Source organism: Protopterus annectens, chromosome 10.part0 (genome assembly GCF_019279795.1).
Source record: "Protopterus annectens isolate FY-2018-M chromosome 10.part0, PAN1.0, whole genome shotgun sequence".
Classification (NCBI taxonomy): Eukaryota; Metazoa; Chordata; order Ceratodontiformes; family Protopteridae; genus Protopterus; species Protopterus annectens.
Genome location: NC_056744.1, coordinates 112,739,838 through 112,764,388, shown reverse-complemented (window position 1 = coordinate 112,764,388; position 24,551 = coordinate 112,739,838).

Here is a 24,551-nt window from a genome sequence, read left to right as displayed (position 1 = left end):
TTTTGTTTAAAATCCAGTGCGTGGCATGCACACCTGTTTAGGCAATGTAAACACAGGTAGGCAGCCTCAGACACACCACCTTCCTTAGCTGTGCTTAGCTAAGGGCAAACATGGGCCACAGAGCTCCAATAAGCTTACAGCATGCATGACACTCCCCCTTATGAGATCATTTACCTCTTATAACCCATCCGCGGTGGTGCAGCAGTAGCGTTGTTGCCTCACAGCAAGAGGTTCGCCCGTTTGATTCTCAGCTAGTGTGCGGGGAGTGCCTTCTGTGTGGAGTCTGCATGTCCTCCCTGCGGGTCGAGTGGCGTTCTGAAAGACATGCGTGAATGGGCGTGCCTTCGTTGAAGGTTGGGCATTGAGATGGCAACTCGGCACAGTGAAAATCTATTGGCAATCATTAGCGGACCAAAGTTCCGCTGTGGCGACCCCTAACCGGGAAAAGCCAAAAGACAACAACAACCACGGTGTTGCTGCACCTACACGGTTGGGTGCAAGCTAACACTGAGAGGAATTCTGTGATTCAGTATCAATCCCCTCATTTGCATAAAACAGAATGCTAATTCATAGTTACCACAGTCACACTGAGCCTTACCCCTTAGCAACCACTATTCCCTGGTATTGTTGTCTTATGCATGCCGTTGACTATCATGGCAAAATGCTGATTTCGGTTTAAAAGCTTATTTCCAACTTTGTTTCAAATTTTCGGGCCAATTCTGTTTGCGCACCACTGCCCTACTCTTAAACGGCCGAAATTGTCAAAAAAAAGTTATTTTTTTATAATTTTGCAACTATTTCCCATGCCAGTGGCCATATATTTGGCCATTGGCATGCCTACTACATTGAATACATGCTTTCTTTGGAGCTGTCATGCTACCATTTTGTAATTTGCAGAAATGTATTCGGTTAGTAACCAAATACATTTCTGCAGGTTACACTATTCCTGCACAGATGTCTGCCTGCTTCCAGGATCACTAATTCACCTCATTTGCATGGTTTTAACCAGTAAATGGGGAAATTAGCATATAGCAGTGGTGTCCGTGCAGGAATAGTGTAGGAGCGCTTGTGCACATCCCCGGAGCTCGTTCCTGGATTGCTCATTGGCCATATTGCCTGCAGTAGCTCTTGCACTATTCCTACACTCCGTGCAGAGCTTGCTGAATCCCAGGGATTGTTTTAAGATAATTATTCCAACTAATATAAATCCAAGCCTCTCTTTATGTTTAACTAACCCAATCACATACCTAAAAAAACAGTCTCCTGCTATAATTGTTGTGCTCTCAGTTTAAGCATTGGAATAATAGATACATTTTTGTTTAGCCCTGGTGAAGTTGTGGCATTCAATTTCATTTGCCAACATAGTTCCCTTATTTCTATGTCAAGTTCTCACCACTAGGTTTCCTGGGTATAATATCTAAGAGGGGAAAACATACTGGACCTGATCATCACCAACATGGGGACTCTATGCTCCAGACCAGAAGTGTATCCCTCACTGGTAAAATCAGACCATAAACTGATCTCATTGGATATTCACATCCCGACCCCACCCCCTGCCCAGAAAACCACAGTGAAAAACTTCTCTAAAGCAAATTTCACACTCCTCAAAACCGAGGTGGAATCCTTCAAAGCCCCCGGGCCTGTGGAAAATACGGCCCAGACCGCAGAATCCTTTATAAATGCATTCTATGAACACCTTCAGGAATGCATGGATCATGCAATCCCAAATAAAACCAAGACCCAATCCTCCAAAGGCAAACGACCTGTCTGGTGGACCCCAGCCATAAACAAACTATACAATAAAAGGAGAAAGCTACTACATGATAGAGCAAAATCCCAAAAAGGGAAGGCATCTCTGATCAGTATTAGCAAAAAACTAAGGGCACTCATAAAATCGTCAAAGGCCAGCTTCGAGAGAAAAATTGCACAGGACACTAAAGATAATCACAAGGCTTTCTTTAGTTATGTTAGGAACCTGGGTGGGAATTCCCAGATATGCTCAGAATTAGTCCAAAATGACAAAAATACACTGATCCCACAGACACTGCCAACATCCTAGCTGACAGGTTCAGCGCAAACTTCTCCCCCCCCCCCCCAAGGGCAAATATCTATCCCAGCAGAGTGCTGCCCCTGACATCTCAGATGCTCAGGTGAGAGCTGCCCTCTCCAAAGCAAAAACACAGCATCAATGGGACCAGACGGTGTCCCAGGCTGCGTCCTACATGAACTCCAAGAAGAGCTAAACCCAAACATAAAACTACTGTTCAATCTCAGCCTTACTACAGGATATGTACCCAAAGAGTGGCGTACAGCAACAGTGGTCCCTCTCCACAAAGGTGGTGCCTCAACGGACCCTGGAAACTATCGCCCCATAAGCCTGACTAGCTTGGTCTGCAAAGCTATGGAAAGGATCATCATGGACCTCATAAATAAAGATATTGGGGACCTAAAGACACTGGATCCTACCCAGTTTGGCTTTGTTAAGGGCAGATCCTGCCTCTTAAACCTGGTTGACTTTTGAAACAGTCACCAAGGCCATTGACGAAGGGAAGGTGGTCCACACAGCCTATCTGGACCTCGCAAAAGCCTTCGATACAATACCCCACTCAGGCATTATAGATAAGCTCACCAGCTTAAATATAAACCCCTATGTCACTAGATGGGTTGCAAACTGGCTCAAGGACAGAACCCACATGGTTAGAATTGCTGGAGCCATGTCAGACTCCAAACCAGTTACAAGTGGCGTCCCACAAGGCTCAGTCCTGGGACCTCTCTTGTTTGGTATATATTTTTCGGAGGTACAGGCCAACACGGAAGGTCTGTGGCTGACCAAGTTCGCAGATGACTGCAAACTGGGCACCATAATCGACTCTCCAGCCGACACAAGCATCCTCCAAAAGGGCCTCATAGAAACAGACAACTGGTGCCAGAGCCATGGTCTCAAGCTAAATGCCAAAAAGTGTATAGTCATCCCCTTTGGCAAAAACAAAGTGCCCACAAATTACCACATAGGTGGTAATCCATTAAGTACAGAAGAAGTCATTAGGGACCTGGGGACCCAAGTTGATAGCAATCTCTCATTTGACAACCACGTGGCCAAAGTGGTTAGAAAAACATTTTATATAGCCCACCTAATCATGAAGGGATTCACATCTAGATTAGGAGATGTCATCGTGCCTCTTTACTCATCCCTCATCAGGCCCATAATCGAGTACAATGCCCCTTTTGGGATGTACCTTACCAAACACCTGCAGCAACTGGAAAGACCCCAAAAGTACCTCACCAAGAGGATCAAAGGGCTCAAACAGATGCCATATGCTACCCGGTTAAAGAAACTCCAGCTCTACTCAGTGGCATACCGCCTGCTCAGAGGTGACCTGTGCCTGACGTATAAGGCCATGTCCCACCCGGAATTAAGGGACATGCTGCACCTCAAAAAATCCAAATCCCATCGAGCTACACGCTCGAGAGACTTGAACCTCAGCACTGAAATAAATAGGACATGCTGGAGGGACAGATTCATAACCCAGAGGCTCCCTTCACTATGGAATAAAATCCCAGTCCAGGTTAGGCAGAGTCCCTCATTGACTCTCTTCAAGAGGAATCTTGATGAGTGGATGGGAGATCATAGGTTTACCCCGGGTATCACTTCTGTGTCACTGTTAGACAGAGGCACAGTATACTAACCTCGAAAAAGGGCATAGCAAAATTAATTTAAAATGGGTGGCGAAAGCCAAACATACTCTGGCTAGGCTTATAAATGCCCTAGGGCAGATAGCCTAGTATGAACCTATGAACCTATGAACCTATAAAACACCAAATCTAAATCTAGTGAATCCTTCACAATTTTGAGAAGGCTTGAATAATACATTGTTTACATTGCCCTTTGAAATAGCATACAAATGTTTGTATATGTGCTTTCTGAGTGATCTTTCCATTTTTACCTATGTAAAAGAATTCACATTGCTGACAAATAACAATGTAGACAAGCCCCCTCGTATTACAATTCCCATCCCTGAGATTTATCCTAAATCCTGTACTATTTAAAACCACTTCTGATTTTTCCAGTATGTATTTACATTGGTTACATGAAGCACACCTAGTCGTACCCCTATTTCTCTGTATTTTATAAATGTTGGGGTGTTCAAACAAAAATTTTAAATTGAAGCCCATTTTGTACACAGACTGAAGGTTGCTCCAAGGATATCGAAAATGTCAAGGTTACCTTTAAAAATAAGTCAATTCTTAATAATCATGTCTTTGATATCCTTAGCTCCACTACTGTAAGGGACTACCATACTATCTGAATGATTGTTAGTCCTAGCCACCTTTGTTAATTCTGAGTATTCCCTAAAATCAGTTTGAATCTGGTGCCCCATCCTTCCAATACTTCTTTAGTAATCTTAAAAAGAAGATCATCAGGGTACTTTCTTTCTAGAAACATTTTAACCATAAAATCCACTTCTTGTTTAAAAATTTCCAAACTTGAGCACATTCTAGCTGCTCGAACCACTTGACCTTTAAAAATATTATTTTTTGTATATTTGGGGTGACAACTGTGGTAGTCCAAGTAACTGTTTGAAAATGTTGGTTTTCTAAAAATATTTATGGCAAATCTCTTCTCTTCTAGATCTTTATATAGGATTACATCTAAATAATCTATACTATCATCTGCATGTGTGTGAGTAAATGTAAAAACTGATAAATGTTATTAAAAATTTGGACGGCGCAGTGGTGCAGCGATAGCATTGTCACCTCACAGCAAGAGGTTCTCCGGTTCGATGCTGGGGTGCCTTCTGTGTGGAGTCTGCATGTCCTCCCTGCATTTGTGTGGGTTTCTTCAGGGTGCTCCGGTTTCCTCCCACATTACAAAGACATGCATGTAGAGTGTTTCTCCCCAGGCCTCTGCTGAAAATTGGCTTTGTTCCAAGACAGACTTTCCCGGTTAACAAATGATAAATAATTTCTGCAAAATTTTCTTTTTTACTTCCGTTATCTTTCTACAAAATAAAAATATCATCCAAAAAATAGAGATATGCCATCTTTTTGTATTCAGATGAAAAGACATATCTCCTTTCCCACACCCACATGACTAAATTTGCATAGATGGGGGCGCAATTTGCCCCTATCATAACCTCTTTGATTGGTCTAAAGTATTCACCTTCAAAATAAATTAAATTATTATTCAAAGTTATTTCTAAAACATAATAAAATTCTTTAAAGTGTTGTTTAGGTTTGTTAATTCATTAAGAGCTTCGTAAAATAATTCTAAACCTTCTTCATGTGGAATGGAATTGAATAAATCCACTACATCTATAGTGGAAAAACTAACTTGGTTACTATACCATTCTTGTTTGATTTTGGTAAGAAAAATCCCAGGAATCCTTTAAGAGGTAATCTATTTTAGACAGGGCATTCTTCGTCACTCTATCTATAAAAACTCCCAATGGATGTGTAACACTATTTTGTGCTGCAACTATCAATCTATATAGACAGTCATAAATATTGTTGAGAACTTTAGGAATCACAAACATTGTGAGGATGTAAGGGTGTTTATTGACTAAAAAATTAAAAATATCTTCCTCAATAACACCTTGATATAAGAATCTTCCAAAAATAATTGGATCTTCTTATTTGCTATTTCTGTTTCATTCCTTGAAACTACCTGATATTTACTTTCATTGTGTAGCAAACTTAAAATGTGTCCATTATAATCTTTCTTATCCACTAACACAATTCCACCCCCTTTGTCTGGTTTCATAATTCTCAAGTGGTTGTTCGTTCAAAGTTTGTTTAATAATTCTTGCTCACCCTTAGTTAAATTGCATTAATTTAATTTCTGTTTTCTTACCATTGTGTGAATTTCTGATGAACATAACCTAGTTAAAAGTGGCAATAGTCGGATGTAAAGATGGGTTAAAAATACTCTTCATTTTGAAATGTCCCACCCCTTTTCTGTACAAGTTGTTCCTTCATTTCTTATACCTGAAGGTTTAATTTCCTAGTAAATATTTTAAACTCACTAAGTACATCAACTATATTAATTTTATGAGAAGGGATACATTTAAGTCCTTTCTTAAGCAGAGAAAAATGGGAATGGTTAACCTTAATCTCAATGTAATTGTAAATGTTAAATCCCTGAAAGGACAACATTTTCCCTTTGAATGTTTCTAAAATCCTAGATTCATTCTCACTCGAACTATGTACATTATCTAATAATAGTTCACTTTTTTGTTGTTCCTGTAGTTCCTGTAGGTGGCAGGGACTAACAGTCATTCAGATAGTATGGTAGTCCTTTACAGTAGTAGAGCTAAGGATACCAAAGACAATATTATTAAGAACTGGGTTATTTTTAAAAGTAACCTTGAAATTTTAGATATCCTTGGAGCAACCCCTCAGTTTGTGTATAAGATGGGTTTGAATTTAAAATTTTTGTTTGAACATCCCAAAATGTATAAAATACCAGGGAATAGGGGTACGACTAGGTGTGGTTCATTTAACCAATGTAAATACATACTGGAAAAATCAAAAGTGGTTTTAAATAGTACAGGATTTAGAATAAATCTCAGGGATTGGAACTGTAACGTAATGGGGCTTGTCTACATTGTTGTTTGTCAGCAATGTGAATTCTTTTACATAGGTAAAAATGGAAAGATCACCCAAAAAGCACATATATGAACATTTGTATGCTATTTCAAAGGGCAATGTAAACAATGTATTATTCAAGCCTTCTCAGAATTGTAAAGGATTCACTAGATTTAGATTTGGTGTTTTAGATATTATACCCAGGAAACCTAGAGGGGGATGGTGGGAACTTGACATAGAAATGAGAGAACTATGTTGGCAAATGAAATTGAATGCCACAACATCACCAGGGCTAAACAAAAATGTATCTATTATTCTAATGCTTAAATTGAGAGCACAACAATTATAGCAGGAACTATTTTTTTAGGTCTGTGATTGGGTTAGTTAAACATAAAAAGAGGCTTGGATTTGTATTAGTTGGAATAATTATCTTAAAACAATGTTTATATCTTTTTATAATTGTATGTAAGAACACAAAATGACACAAGGTAAAGCTACATAACGTGTTATATTATTGGTAAGCAAAATGCCTGTACAAAATTACCTTATTTTTAGGGGATGGTATCTTTAAGAAGAGTATGTAATTTAATGCCTGGTTAATTGATTAATTATGACGATATTTAAGTGCGCTTATTGAAGGGGAAGATGGTTCTGATGAAGTCCCATGTGAAGGGACAAAAGCGCTTGACCATCTGTTTTATTGGATTTTAATGGAGCAAGTGGAATAAAACATTTTTATCAAGCTTCAGTGTTGTTTTCTAAGCACTTTTAAGGTCATTAGTGGCTGGATGCATTCAGGACACCAGATTGTAACCGTTGGGTTATTAGTCTTTGGGTTATGATTTTCACTGTTTTACTTTGGAGACCATTTGGAAGCTTCCAAAAGTGGAGACCCATCAAAACATGTACATTTTTAAACTTTCTTTTAAAAAGGTAAAGCCCATTTGCAAATTTTTAAACTTTGTTACCTCTTTTGTCTAAGAAATTTTAACCGATCTTCAAGTTTAGGTTGTAACATAGTATCTGCTGAGTAATTCTTGATCTGAAGTGTTCCAAGAGGTGTCTTAGGAACTTTAGTATTGCATACCTCTGTAAATCTTTGTAGAAACTGCAGGGTCTGCCAAGTCTCTCTGGGCTGGTGCTATAATACTTGCCAATCTGAAAACTGGCCGGGTCAGTTGCAACACTAAGGCTGTGAGGTTTTCAATCATATTGTTAAAATCAGGGACAGATGTTTCACAAAAAGTAGTTGGAGTATTATAGTTTGCCATAGCCAGGTGGTCACAGATGAAACTTAATACTATAACCCCCCCAGATTGAATGATTCTGTGGGCTAGATTCCAAAAGACTTGATCTCAGTATAAGTCTACCATGATTCTGAAAAACCTGCTCTCAGTGTAAGTGACTTACTTTGGTGTAAGGCCTATCTATAAACAAGCTACACCTGGGGGTTCAATTCTAAAAGACCAGCTCTCAGCCTGCTCTCAGTGTAAGTGACTTACTTTGGTGTAAGGCCTATCTATAAACAAGCTACACCTGGGGTTTCGATTCCAAAAGACCAGCTCACAACCTGCTTTCAGTGTAAGTGGTGACTTGCACTGAGTGAAAGCCTTTTGGAATCAGGCCCTGTATCTATCAATTAACAGTATTTTAAAGATGAGGGTTGCTGATGTATGATGTTTTAAGTTTTATGTCATTTTTAGTGCTTTGTATTCTTTATTGAAATATACATATAAAAATGCTCAAACATTTTGTATTTATAAAATGTAAGCATGCACAGATTATTTTTTCCATATCTTTTTACATTTTTAGCTGAGATTTTGTCTGGATTCTTTTTCAGTTTTAAGTGCAGCAGTCTGTACAGAACTGCTCCACTTAAAATATGTTTTTTTTTTATTTGTGCAAGTAATTTAACCAAACTAAAACCTTTTTAGAAATAAATTATCAGTAGTAAAAGCATTCTTATGGAACAGAGGTATGGCATCTAAGACCAGGGAAGTCATTGCTCCACTGCATTCGGCATTCATCAGATCTATCATTGAGTACAATGCCCCCTTTGGTATATTTATAGACAGGCACATCCAACAATTAGAATGTCCACAGAGGTTCCTCACTAAAAGAATACAGGTTGTAAGTAATATGTGCTATGCAGACTGCCTCAAAGCCCTATCTCTGTATTCTGTCTCCTATAGGTTTTTGAGGGGAGATCTATGCATGGCATATAGACCCCACTCTGATGGACCTGCTGCATATCTACAAGATAAACAGCACCAGAATCACCCATTCTAAAGACTTAAACCTTGTCTATGATATAAGTAGGACCTGCTGGAAAGATAGGTATATAGCCCAGAGACCATCCCGTCTATGGAACAGGCTCCCCATCCATGTGAAGCAGAGTTCTTCCCTTAACCCAATCCAAGTGCAAATTGGATGGGAAACCAGAAATTCATCCCTGGTTTGGCACCTATGTCTTTAATGGACAGAGGTAACCTATAAATGGTTCATCTCCCAGGCCCATGGTTACACCTATCAAGGGTATCAGAATTTGTCAGATATTTGGGATGCATGGCTGGGCTTAAAAAGGTCCTTGTGGTCATTAGCATAGTAAACACCTATGAACCTATGAACCCATAAAAGCACAGTGAAGTGTGATAAGTACTCATAATTATCTGTTATATATTCCTGTATAACATAGCTGATTAAGGCCTGGCAGTTAATTAAACTTGAATATAGAAACCTGTTCTATTATGTTTCATAGTAAAGCTGATGAAAATTAAAAAATGCAAATGAGCATGAAAATGTGCGCGCGTGCATGTGTGTGCGTGTGTGTGCGTGTGTGTGCGTGTGCGTGTGTGTGCGTGTGTGTGTGTGTGTGTGTGTGTGTGTGTGTGTGTGTGTGTGTGTGTATTGGGGGGTTCTGTCATCCATCAACACTATACTGTGTTAACGTAGCATCTGGATAAGTTTTCTCCATTGAATTCTCATCAACACTGCAGAATCCCTCTCTCCCTCTCTCTGGCTTACGAAGGTGTTGTGTCTCCCACCATCTGGTTATAACTTTTTTAACTCCTAACTTTAGCATTGTCAGAATGACACTTTATGCTTTGTCTAGCCAGCTTTCACCCATTCACCAGTCAGCCATATGACAAGTTACCAGTCAGCTTTACAGCACTGGATAAAGTCAATATGTTAGGCTACACGTAGTTCAGAATACTCTGAATTTCTTAGTTAAAATGAAATAGAGCCTCATGCTGCCAGAAAATATGTAACTCATTACTTCTAAATGAACTTCCACACCTTCAATACTGCAATCAACAGAATGAATAATTTTTTGCCAAATTCTAAGGTTTATTAATGAAAGTTACATACTTACAATGCTACGTGTGGCTGCACATTTCTTTTTTCATCAGCCATTAGGACTAACGCCTGCCGCACAAAGACAGCCTAGTATCTAAAACATTTCCAGGCTATTGGGCCACTCTCTTACCTAAAATCCCATACAAAGAATAAGCCTCACCATATTTCAATTAGCCTACACTGAAGCAGAGCAAAAAAGATATAATAATAACATTAACAACCAGAACAACAACCTGAATAACAGCAACAAATGATAACATTTTAGGCACCATCAGGACTGAAGCAGGATGATGTTTGGCAGGTGTTTTTTTTCTCTCTTCCACGTTGGCTATTAAGCAACATCTGCCAGTCCAATCTTCCCCAGCACAAGTACTATCCTCAGCAGAACCTGAGTGTTCCCTTCAGTGGGAGGGTCACCTTACAGGAAGAGACTTGGCCTGAGGTAGTCTCCAAATCTCAGGCAGGGTAACAATGGCTTGAAACATGTCAGAGCAAGTGGTGGGTTGAACTGGAGAAGAAGCCATCATTCAATCATGTGGGGATTTTTCCTGGCCTAATCATCCCACTCCTATGTGCTGACAGCCTGCTTGTAGGATAGGTGGGCAATGGGAGTGCTAACATGAGCTTTTCGCCCACCCTGGCTGCAGGTCACCCTTTACTTTGTTCCTTCCACATCCACCCCTTGTGGCATCCATCCCACAAGCCCTAGCATCTGTCAGTGCTCATTGGACAATGCCCAGCATATCTCTTCCCTACATGATATTCATGCCCATCTTCTCTCTCACTCCATAAGTTGCCTGAGCCACTAATTGAACTCTGTTTGCCTGGGCTAGTCAGGGCTTTATCCTTCTATGCACCAGCGTGACTACAGGGAGGTTAGGCAAGTATGTTGATGAAGATGGAGCTACCCATCACTATCTAGTGTTATTGCAAGTGTGGAACTTTTATATGTGTATGACAGAGTCCCAAGCTTATACTCCTCAGTCCTTTCTCATTGAAACATTTTCCCTAGTCAATGTGGCTTTAAAGGATTACCTAGACCTACAAATCATGTTTTGCTGCGGTGGTGGTGCTGCGGTAGCGTTGTCGCCTCACAGTAAGACGCTGTCCGGTTTGATTCTCAGCTAGAGCGACTTCTGCATGGAGACATGCGTGAATGGGCATACCTTCGTTGAAGGTTGTGCGTCAGGACTGGTAACTCGGCACGTAAAAATCAACTACCAATCATTAGCGGACCGGAGTTCCGCTGTGACAACCCCTAACTGGGAAAAGCCGAAAGACACAACAAGTGTCTTGCAAAAGTATTCAGTGATGCCACCACGACTCCCACAAAAATGTCATCCAGAGATGAAGTTTTGAAAAAAAAGAGCTTGAGTAGTAGCCATTGCTCTACTGAGAAGACTCTGGGTTCAGCAGATAAAAGTTTATTGTTTCTCAGATAGCAGAATTTACTATAGTCAGCTAATTTGACAAGGTCACCTTAGAAACTTTGGATCACAGTTATCTTTTAGAAGAATATAATGGATAGCTCAGAATCTTTTCTGTTTGATTTAGTTATGTTCAAGTAAAATTGAGCTGCCTGTGCAAATCCATACTATGCAGCAAATATTCTGCTTTTTTAGAATAATTTGGAAAGAAGGAAGGCAGTTTAATTGTTTGGTGGGGGGTTCTGTGATGTAGGACCCTTTTTAAGGAGGGATATGACAACAGCAGAATCAACCTGTGGAGTCAATAAGCATGCCCTTAAGAGGCTGGAGGATCTTGTCTGGCTTCTTTGGAATGGGTGTCAAAAAGTCAGGGTTTCCCATGCTATTTTAACCACAAGCCATGCTACTGTCTTTTCTGGAGGAATGAGCAAAAAATAGGCTTAAGGGATCAGAAAGCCTCCTGCAGGATATGCTCTTGAAAGGAAGGAGGTTCAGTGGGCTGTCCTGCCTTTTGCCTCATTATTTACAATATTCCCTAAGTTTGGGATCATGGTGAGGATGGCAGAAATTCATCTGTCTTGTCCTTTTCTGTATCTTGGGGGGGGGGGGGTGACACCTGTAGGGCATTCATATGGTTCTATTTTCGCACTTGTACTTTCTGGAAGACTGATATTACCAAGAAATGGGGGGAGGTATCCTTCAGTGGCCTTCTGATCTCATATAGAAGGGGATCATAAGGGAGGGGTGGCCTAATGGTTAAGGTGTTTGTCTTACAAACGCAAGGTGGAGGGTTTGAGTCTCATAAGGGATAATTGGCTAGGCTTAAAATGGCTCACAAGGGCAGTTAGCCTAGTACTAATCTATTTGGGTTGGGAGGGTGGCCTAATGGTTAAGTTGTTTGCCTTACAAACACATGGTGCAGGGTTTGAGTCTCACAAGGGATAATTGGCTAGGCTTAAAATGGCTCGCAAGGGCAGTTAGCTTAGTACTAATCTATGAATATACAATGAATGCATACTTCCTAAAACTTTCACAAATCAAAACGTGTTTAGGCAATGGATTATTTACATTTTGTTTTCTGATGTCTAAATTATGTTTGTAGATCCCACGTTTTAAACATCTCAATGTTCTACCTACATAAAAAGTTGAACATGAGTCACATAATGCCAAATAAACTATGCAATGGAAGTGCAGTCAAACCTTACAGTAAATCTGGCTTTGAATGCATCCCTCCTCTTGACAAAAGTCAGGTTTACATCAAGATAATTAACTGACTTGCCAAAACCACCTTTCGTGAATTTAAAAATACTTGTGCTCATGTTCAAGTCATTGAAAAGCAAATTATACATTCTTTGTCATTGACTCTGTAGCAATCCAGGGTTTAGAAGGTGATTATAAGGTTCACCTGGAATGCTCTGAATCTTGATGGCAAATATTATGTATGGAAGATCGACTGCTAGGATTAAATATATGATTGATAGGTTCATAGGTTGGTACTAGGCTATTGGCCTTAGGGCCTATACAAGCCTAGCCATAACAATTCCCAGGATATTTCTTCCCACAATATTTACTTCCCTGGACCCCTGTCTAGCAGGGCGACTGACATGATCCCTTCGGTAAATTTCATAGTTCACATCCGATTGTCAAGGTTCCTTTTGAAGAGGGACAAGGAGGCGCTCTGCTTGACATGTATGGGCAGTCTATTCCAGAGTCTCTGGGTCAGAAACCTATTCCTCCAGCATGTTTTGTTCATTGTGATGACAAGGTTTAGATCCCTGGAGCATGTGGCTTTGAGGGATTGGGATTTCTTTAAGTGGAGCATGTCCAACAGCTCAGGGTTTGACATGGCCTTGTATGTTAAGCAGAGATCGCCTCTGAGTAGACGATATGCCACAGAATATAGCTGGAGTTTTTTTAGATGGTCAGCATAGGGCATCTGCTTTAGGTCTGTGATTCTTTTAGTGGGGTATTTCTGTGGCCTTTCCAGCTGTTGCAGATGTCTTGTGAGGTACATACCAAATGGGGCGTTGTACTCTATAATGGGTCTAATGAGGGATGAGTACAGTGAGACAATGACCTCCTTTTTTCTGGATGAAAAGCCCTTAGTGATGAGGTGTGTCACATAGAAGGATTTTCTGACTGATGTGGCGATGTGGTTATCGAAGGTGAGACCACTGTCTACCTGTGTCCCTAAGTCTGTCATCACACTTTCAGTGTTTAGTGTACTGCCACCTATGTGGTAATTCATGGGTACATGTTTTTTTAGGGGATAACTATACATTTCTTGGTATTAAGCTTGAGCCCATGGCTCTGGCACTAAGCATTTGTTTCTGTAAGGCCCCTTTGTAGAATATCTACATCATTTGGGGATTCAATAATGGCTCCCAGTTTGCAGTCATCTGCATACTTTGTTAGCCAGAGTCCCTTAGTGTTGGCCTGTACTTCAGAGAAGTAGATGCCAAACAAGAGTGGTCCCAGGACTGAACCCTGAGGTACTCCACTTGTCACTTGTCTAGAGCTGGATTTGGAGTCAGCTACTTTTACAGTCTGGATTCTGTCAGTAAGCCAGTTGGCAACCCATGGAGTGACGTAGGGATTTATGCCCAGCTTAGTAAGTTTATCTATGATTCCAGAGTGGGGGATGGTGTTGAAGGCCTTGATAAGGCCCATATAGGCTGTGTGGACCACCTTACCCTCATCCACAGCTCTGGAAACTGATTCAAAGAAGTCAATCAAGTTCAGGAGACAAGATTGGCCCTTCACGAGCCCAAACTGGGTGGGGTCTAGTGTTTGAAGGTTGCCAATGTCTTTGTTTATAAGTTCCATGATAATGCGTTCCATGCCCTTGCAGATCAGGCTCATCAGACTGATGGGACGGTAGCTCCTGGGATCCGAGGTGGATCCCCCCTTGTGGAGTGGGATAACTGTAGCTGTGCGCCACTCAGTGGGCACGAAGCCTGAGGTGAGGATATGATTAAACATGACACTTAGGTGAGGTGCCAGTTCATTTTGTAGTTCATGTAGTACACAGCCCGGGATGTCATCTGGTGCCTTGGATGCTGTATTCTTAGCTTTGGAGAGTGTGGTTTCTACCTGTGTGGCCATGATTACCGGAATTTGGCAATCTTTTGGTATTGAGATGGGCCCTTTAGGGGGTGAGAGGGGGGTGAAGTTGGCACTAAATTGCTCTGCCAGGATATTGGCAATATCCTTGGGATCAGTATATTTAATGCCATTCTGTTGTAGCTCAGAGCAGATCTGAGCATTGCCATTTAGATTCTTCACATAACTATAGAATGCCTTGTGGTTGTCTTTGGAATCTTTGGCAATTTTATTTTCATAACTAGCTTTGGAGGATTTTATGAGGGATCTCAGCTTCTTACTGAGGCTGGTAAGGGAGTTTTTTGCATCCTGGGATTTTCCTCTTTTCTGCAACAGTTTCTTCCTTCTGTTGTATAATTTGTTTATGGCAGGGGACCACCACCTTTTTTTGGAGGAGAGCGTCTTGGTTCTATTTGGGATGGCACGATTCATGCACGAGTGGATGTGCTCGTACAGTGCCTTAGTGCAGGATTCAGCAGTCGAACTTTCAGATCCTGTCTGCATGGGTGTCATGAAGTTTGTCACTTCTGACTTGAGTAGCATGAAGTTGGCTTTGGAGAAGTTTTTTACGGAAGTTTCCTTACTGGGGTGTGGGGGTGGGATGTGGATATCAAGGGTGATTTGTTTATGGTCAGACCTGACCAATGAGGGGGATGACCACTGGTGTGGAGCATCTATCTCCCATGTTGGTAATGACCAGGTCTTGGATATTGGAGCCCGTGCTAGGACAATAGATTAGTTGATCCAGGGCATTGGAATTCATGACTTCCAAGAACCGTTGGGAAAAGGTGTTGGTACCCAAGTAGTTTTCCCAGTTAATGGCAGGGTAGTTGAAATCACCCAGTATTAGGGTATTTGATTGTATCTTAATATTTTCCAGTATGTTTAGAAAGCTGTAGTGAGAATCTTGGGGCATGGTGGGGGATCTATAGCAAGCTACAATTTGGATTGCAGTCTTACCTAGTGTTAGTTGCACCTGGAGAATTTCAGATGCATTGTATTGGGCAACTAGCCTGGAGGTGTGAATATCCTTGGTGAATATGGACACTCCTCCACCTTTAGTGTTTCGGTCTTGGTTTGATGGCTGAAAAGTGTGGTAAGAGTTGTAGCCTGGCATTGCAGGGGTGCTCTTTGGAGCCTTGAACCAGGTCTCAGTTACTTCACAGATATCGATGTCCTCCATTTTTAGGAATGCCTCGAGAGAGTGCATTTTGAGGTTTAGATTTCTAGCATTGAGTAGCATTACCTTCAGATTTTGCATGCTTGTATCTGTTACGGTGGTGGTTTTGTCCTTTGAACCTTGCCTAAAAAAGGCACTATAGGGGTGGCAAGAGCTTTAGCCAGTAACCTGAATCCCAGGGGTGGCAGGTGCAGACCATCTCTGGCAAAGCATTGTGGTTTGTCGATCATGTCTTCCCAGGCAGACATATACTGGATCCCCTTTGAATGACACCAGAAGCTTAGCCAATTGTTGAACTCAATCATTTTGTCCTTATACTGTGGTATCATTCTGGGCGAAGACAGGATGCTACTCAGGGCTAGGGTCATACCTGCCTGGGCCACATGATCCCAGAGCTCTTCCATGTCTCTTTTCATGTAGTCCAGGGAGGTACATCTCAAGTCATTCACTCCAACATGGACAATGACAGAGTCGTATTTATACTTTTTGTGGAGTGACTTGAGTGCATGCATTATTTGGCGGATCCTGGAACCCGACAGGCAGCTGACTGTAATTTTCTCCTTGTTCATCCTGGTGAGTGGGACATCATTGTGCCTGACTATAGAGTCACCTATGACTAAAGTGTTGGGTACATTGTCTTGCCTTAGGGGCTGTTGTTGGGTTGCACACTTGTGTTGTGAGCTATGTGTCAGTTTGGTTGTGACTGGTGTTTGTTTGCCTTTCAGCTTCGGAGGTCCTTGTTGCTTAGGTAGGTTAATGTTAAGGGCCTCCGCATATGTGGGTTTAATGTTGCTATGTGTGGGTGTTGATGGTGTGGGTTTTGAAGGGCTATGTGTTGCTTGAGGTGTAATGCAGATGTTAACCTCCTGCTCTTGACTGTCTAGCACAATCTTGGCTGGAGAGAGCTTTGCTTCCAGTTTGGCTATGTAAGTGCATCTCTCACAGGTTGTAGTGTTGGGTGGAAGGAAGAGAGGGTTGTCTGTGTACATGAAGCAGTTGCTGCATTGCCCCAGTATGCTCAGATTCACCAGGTGGATGGGAGAAATCACCAGAAGCTGACCCTTGGACATGCCTGTTTAGGTGCTTTTTTTGTAAAGTACAAGAGCTGTTTTCCCTTACCTTTGCAAGGTATTTTGCAATTATAGGCTGTTTAGTGTCTACGATTAATTTCTCCTTATTGACAAGGAGAGTTAAGTGCTTGTATCAGTTTAAGGCTTCCTAGTGCTTTCCAGCAGGTTCTAGAGCAAGTGCTAGTCACAGTGGTTCATATTTTAGTGCTACTACTGAGAAACTGAGTTGAAGAGCAGACTTTCTGGCACCTGGAATAGTTTAACCATAGCCCCATGGTGCTGCATGATGTGAAAAATGTGCAAACATGCACGCTTTTAAGCCAGAAAGTTGAAACAGATAGAAATCAGCCCAAAAAAGGCTAATAAAATTACAATTTCAGAGCTGGAAACCATTCCTTTAGTGTTTGATAGGCAGTACAATGCTCACCAGCCCCACTAGTAAGCAGTAGGACTTCCCTGTACCACAGCAAGGTCTGGATAGCTCTGAACACAGAAAATAAAGTCCTGAGACAAGCAAAGCCTGGGATCTGTACTATACTAGCTAGGAAAGGCAGGAAACGAGCAAACAAGATAGTATGTTTTTGTTTTTTTTTGTTAAAACAGGCTAAACAATGCAATAATACAGTAAATAAACACAGAAAAGGCTAACGCACTTGAGTGTGTAGCCCTAAACAGTAAATGCAATTAAAACTCTACAAAATTAGCAATTTATAACTTTGTAAATGAAGCAAGGCAAGTGCACAACTGAAAAACGATTTAAGAGGCAGTAATACAGTAGAATAAGTAGCTAGTCTACATCTACAGAAAAGTCTATATATACAGAAAAGCAGCTAAAACACACTTAAACAATTCAGATGCAGTGCAACCTAGAGCACTTGAGTTGTAGCAATATTAAGCCAAATGCAGTTTTAATAAATGCACTAAAATATACTCTATATTTTCAAAATGTTTGAGAAGCACAGTCAGAACACAAGGAGATTCAGACAATTTTTTTTTTAAAGAAAGGGAGAAAGGAGGAACAAAAGGAAAGAAGCTAAGTGGGTTGGCCTTCTCAGATGTTCTCTCTGTATTAGGTAGAATGAGCTAATGACACTAGACTGGGAGGAGTGTCCCAGATCAAATTTACAGTAGGGGCGGGCAACTGCAAAGCCACCAAGTATAACAATAAGACACCAACAGGGTGGAAGGGTGGGGAACAATACTAAAGCTATTAGCCTACACTCTTTTAGGCAGTAAACACTACAGAAATCTTTGTCACAGCAGTGAGCCACAAAATGAAAGTTTTTAAACAGATAATGGAGCAAGGGGACTCTACAGAATGCTTTTAACTGCAAACAAATGAGTTACCCATGCAGATTAGTTAATAGCAATAAAATACAGTAAAACGTATGCAGCAGACAATAAAAAGTGCTAAATATAAATTGCTAGAAGCAATAACCCGTATAAATAAGTAAAAAAAACAGGATACTTATTGTTATATTTCTCAGATCAGAGATGTAGTCAATGCCCCTCCTCAAACATTAACATTAAATGTTTTATTTTAGGAGTGAATCATTAGTGTAGAATAAATGTGCTTGATATTGAATGACTTTAGAAGCTAAGCAGGTTTGAGCCTGGATAACATTTGGATGGGAGACCGTTTGAGAACATCACTTTTTGACAATGGATTTTAACACTGTTTTTTGACTGGTGGAAAAAAGCAATCAAGATCTATGATTGGTGCTATTTTCTGATTGGTAAAAAAAGCCATTAAGATCTATGATTGGCATGATTTTAGTGTATAATGATTGGTCCTGAATACCAGGAAATGTTTCTTTTTTGAGATTTTTGAAACTAATTTAAATATTGTATTTCACTGGGTGCATGTGCTTTGAATGGTAGTTGATTGGTTGTGTGTGTTTTTTGGTGCAAAGCCTGGAGAGTATTTAAATGGTATGGAAACATTTTGTGAAAAGATTCTGAGGAAGTTTTATGGTGAAAATATCAGAGTGAAAGCTTTAAATCTTAGAAGGACACCCGTGGTTTGTCCTTTGGAACTTGTTAGCTTGTTTCATTTCTGTTTTGTTCCACACTATTTTTGTTTAGGTTGCAAAAGCTGTTAGACACTGTTCTGCTGCCTTTTTTATAAAATAAAGTTCTAACCACTTTTAAAAGCTGTTTTACCTTCTGACACTCTTATTTGTCGGCGAGCATTGCCCGTTGTTAGTTCCCAGAGTGCAACCCAGATTAACAGCACTTGGGTTTATTTAAAAAGCTTTTGTTAAGCACTCCTAAGTTCTGCTAAGATTGGGTCTGTCTTGCTCTAGGGAAGCATTTAATAACTTTCTCTCTCTTTCCTGATTTCAGAGTGTAATTACAGTACTCCATTTACTACATGCATGTTCAACTCAAAGCTTTGGCACCCCTTCCTGTACATAAAGAAGACTTGCAGCAGTGTCATTTACTGAGGGATTATGCAAGTTTATTCACAAATCTGTTCCAAAAATAATAAGACAGTTGCCAAAAGATGATACAATCATACCTTATTGCTGCTTTAGAAAATCCATGCACCAGTTTCTCTCTCTGCCCTCTTTTTGTTTCTCAGTCTCTTTTCAGGCCAGCGCCTCACAGGCTGTGGGGGTACAGGTCTTGAGTTATCTAACTTTTTAGTCTCTCATAAAGGTAGCCTGTAAATCCCTTTTGTTATTTCAAACTGCCTGACTGTTTTACTCCCCCATGACTCCCAGAGGTAGCCTTAAAGCCCCATTTGCTCTTTCTTAGAAGCAGCTTGTAAGTGCCCATTCTATTTTTCATGCTCTTGATAAATTATCTGATGACTGTGACTTATACATCTGCTGTGTGCTTTTTATTTCACTTAACACAGACTCAGTTATGTGTTTTTTTATTGGTTCTTGAAGGGGTCTGTGCTCCATTTTGCTACATTTACCTTTTTATGTGTTTAGTGTTTAAGCTCTTATTAAACCAGAACATATAATATAATAGATATATGTATAATAACACTTTTCTCAGCAGTTACGTGCGCAGCTTTGATTTGCATATTTAAATAGTCGTACTTTTAAATATGCATAAATGTTTTATAACTATTGACTTATTAAATGATTGTAAATTAACTGAATGTATAAAATAATATCTCATTATATTTTAAAAAACATAAATTAATACTTAAATCAAGAGCGTCTCTTAAGAAATGGTTTAATTTAATACTAAAAGTGAAATGTTTAAAGTCTGTCTGGAAGGTTTTAAAATATTTTAAAGCAGATGGAAATAAAAATGAGATCTTGTTTATGCAGTTAACAAACTCTAACACACATAGGTTCGTAGGTTCGAAGGTTGGTACAGGCTATCGGCCCAAGGGCCTATACAAGCCTAGCCATAACAATTCCCTGGCTATTTCTTCCCACACTATTTACTTCCATGGACCCCTGTCTAGCAGGATGACTGACGTGATCCCCAGGGTGAATTTTCTTTCTCCCATCCAATCGTCAAGGTTCCTTTTGAAGATGGCCAAAGAGGCACTCTGCTTGACATGTATGGGCAATCTATTCCAGAGTCTGGGGAGTCTCTGGGTCAGTCTGGGGAGTCTTTGGTGGGGTGGGAGGCTGGCATAATGGTCAAGGTGGTTGCCTTATAGACACAAGGTGCAGGGTTTGATTCTCACATGGGGTAATTGGCTAGGCTTAAAATGGTCCATAACGGCATTTAGCCTAGTACTAATCTATGAACCTATGAACCCAAGCTTTCATAAACAAAATATCAAGAAATCATAAGCTCTAGCCATACATATGCATTTTTCCATACCATTTAAATGTGGATAAAATGAGAAACTATTTGCAAAAATGTTGAAAACATTGAAACTATATAGACACATTAAGGAGAGTGGAGAAATGTTTTTATTCACTTGTTAACAAAGTAAGTGCACTAGGTACAAGTACCTGTTTTCACAGGTGACCACAGAGCACTGGCTAGTTTACTAACCTGCTGTGATTTACATGGAGTACAAATGGAGAATGAGTTAGTCAAACTCTACAACTACAGGATGAATCTTTTTACTAGTTTATAATCTTAACTTTCTGAGCTAGACTGCCAGGTAATTAATTGACGAAATCCACATTATAGTATATATGTTTTAAAAAATGTTATAAGATGCTGTAGAATCAAGAATGGAATAAATAAAGCAAGCTGTTATAGGTAAGGCTTAAAACCACACTTTAAAAGAAGCCAATATATAATTTACTTATTCATCTATTGAGTAAATCACAAGAGCAATAAAATCCATACTTAACAAAAACGTGGTGAGCAGTGATTTATTCCTATAGAATTTTATAAAACACTTGAATATCAGTTTGTTCAATTTCTTTCATCCTGTCTATGAATGTCAGGTAGCACATTAACGTTTGGTGCAGAAAGCTGTGGGTTTTATTACTGCACCAGATAGATTGATAGCTGACACAGTAGTGCAGCATAAGAGGGGCACTGTACTCCTCTGAGTGTATCGTCCTTTGGATGAGATGTTAAGCCAAGGCCCCACATGCTTCTGTTGGTGACAACTCAGATGGATGTAAAAAATCACATGGCACTTATTGAAAAGACTGTGCCCTACATGGGTTCCAACAAGAATTAGCAACACCACTGGGTACTCCTTTCAGTCATTGTCTAAGCACCAGCTTCATCCCAGTTGAATGGAAAACGTCCACCGTTATTCCCTTCCACAAAGGTGGTGCCTCCACTGACCCCAGAAACTATTAGCCTGAGTAGCCTTATCTGCAAGGCCATGGAGCAAATCAACATGCACCTTATCAACAAAGATATAAGTAATTTCCAAACATTTGACTCTATTCAGTTTGGATTTGCAAAGGGAGGTCATGCCTGTTAAACCTGGTGAACTTCTTTGAGACAGTACCATGGCTCTGAATGAGGGAAAATCTGTGCATACAGCCTACCTAGACTTAGCCAAGGCTTTTGACACTATTCCCCACTCAAGCATCATTGACAAAATCACCCAGCTAGGTATCAACCCTTATATTGTTAGATGGGTCACTAACTGGCTCATTGATAGAACAGATTATAGTCAGGGGAATCCACCTCTAACAGCAGACCTGTACCAGTGGTGTTCCACAAGGATCAGTCATGGGACCTCAACTGTTTGGAATCTATTTCTCCAAAGTACAAAGAAAAACTAAAGGTCTGTGGCTGGCAAAGTTTGCTGATGACTGCAAACTGGGAGCAGTCATAGAATCTCCAAATGATGTCAACATCCTACATGAGGGTCCTACGCAAACAAATGATTGGTGCCAAAGTCATGGCCTTAAACTCAATGTAAAAATATGTATTATCATCCCTTTTGGTAAGAGCGATGTTCCTGCTAACTACCACATCAATAGCAACACCCTAAGTATGCACTCAGTAGTGAGAGACCTGGCCACACAGGTTGAAAGCAATCTTACCTTTGGTCACCATATCTCCACAGTGATAAGAAGGGCATTGGATATTGCTCATCTCTTAAGTAAGGGCATTGTCTCTAGAAAAAAAAGAAGTTATAACCTCCCTGTTTTCTTCCCTCATCAGGCCAATAATTAAGTACAATCCCCCTTTTGGTATGTAGCTTGCCAAGCACCTGCAGCAACTGGAGAAACCACAAAGGTTCTTCACAAGGAAAATTCAAAGTCTTCAGCATCTGTCCTATGTGGATCATCTGAAACCACTGTCACTTTATTCTGTTTCATACAGACTACTCAGAGGGAATCTCTGCCTTGGATATAAGGAATCTGATCCTGCTTTATTGGAAATGCTGCATATCTGCAAGTCAAATGGTACACGGGTTACTCGCTCTAAAAAACTTAACCTGGTATGTGACATTAATAGAACCTGCTGGATTGACAGATCTGTCTCGCAGAGGTTACCACACCTTAGGAACAGACTACCACTTCTTGTCAAACAGAGCACCTCATTAGCCCTCTTCAAATGCAATCTGGATGACTGGATGGGTAGCCATAAATTCAACCTGGGATTCCACCTGTGTCCCTCTTGGATACAGACATTAGGTGCTGATCGTGGAAATAACGGTAGAACTTGGCTAGGCTTGTAAGGGCCCTAGGGCCATTAGCCTATTAACTTCTTATGATACTATGATCCTATGAAGTTTCCCTGGCCAAACTTCTCCTAGTGGTATAAATACCGCCTTGGGTCTACCCCGAAAAGAGGCCACTAGCCCAGTAGGTCTAACTTTTTAACAAAATATAAATAAATAAAATAAAATAAAAATAGTTTATTTTACTTTTTCACTTAAAGAGTTCTCTCTATCAAATCATGGTTAGCAGGAAGAATGACACTGTGTTACAAAGAGAGGAAATCTGAAAGAAAAGCAAATTATAAATTAATGTGAGTTTTATACATTGAGCTCAAAATATTGTCTAAATTACTAAATAGTATATTGAGCAGATCAGTGTTTTATTCCTCAATGGCCTTTATTGACCTAACCATCAATCAGTCTCTTTCAGCAAAGACTGAGTTCTTTTGTTCCACTGTCCTCTCATCACACAACATCATCCTGAGGTAGCTCTCCTTTGCAGTGGGGATTCACCTTTTGTTGCCCATGATCTTAAGCCTCAACTGTGGAGAGGTAGTTGACTACTGGGAGGCCATCATCTTGGGCATGTCCAGACTTTCTACATGCCTTGCTTCCTCCCTTTGGTCACCAGTGAACACTGATGAGGTAGGGACTATAACACTTGCTCTGTATGGGTACATACTTTCATACACTCATCCTGACTGCATTGCATAGCTCTGCTTTGCTGGCCACCATCCTCACCTTGTGGTCTGTGGCTACTGCTTAAATTTTAATGCTCCACATCAGACTAGTAGCTCTTGAATAGGAGGAGCTAGCCACCACTCTTCCACCAGGATGAGTTAGCTAACACTGGCCACTTCTGTCTCCCCCTTCCAGCTCCTCCAGTATCCAGACTTGAAATGAAAACCTGGGTCAGCTGTGCTGCAGTCTGGCCTCCAACCTTCTACTGAGCTGCCCATGCTAGTCAAGTCTTTTTTTTACGGCATCATCCACACCCACATCTCTACATTTGCATTTTGACTACAGGGTTAAAGAACCTTGAAGAACAAGTCATACTCAGCTGTGCAAGAAAACTGAATAGTTCATTTTCCTTGGAGGTTTGCAACCCTGTGGACAGAATATTTAAGTAGGTGATGTGATAGATTCCCACACATGGAGTTAGAAGGGTGATGCTCCCTTTCTTCATATTACTATCATGTAGGCTTTTCGCATTAAGGTTTTATGAATATATGGGTATAGTTCATTGATTATAGCTGTTAATTATTTTAGCATTTTAGGATTTATTTTTCCTAGCTGTGCTTTATATTCTAGGCTTGGCATTTGGTTTTTCTTTTATCTTCTGAACAGAATCATGCTTTAATGTCATATTGTATAATATTAAAATGTTGTAATAATTCCATATTCCTATTAGAACCTTGAAGGACTAGTTCAGTGTGCAGGTAGTTCATTCAGAAGATGAAATGATTCATTTGAAGAGGGAACTGCCACACTGGAGAAAACATAAGTGGAAATGAATGGGAAATATTACAAAAACAGGAACAATACATATGGTTATCAGGGGATGGAAAGACTAGAGACTTGCTGTGGTTTCTTAAATAATCTTTTTGTTTCATGTTATTGTGTTCTTGTCCTTCAGTAATGTACTTGCTGGATTTCTTGGAATTATCCAGTGTTATAGCTTGTCAGTAAATGTCTATTTTTTACTGAATACCTATTGCTCTGCATAGTATTGATTTTTACATAAGGACAGCTAAAGTCTTTTC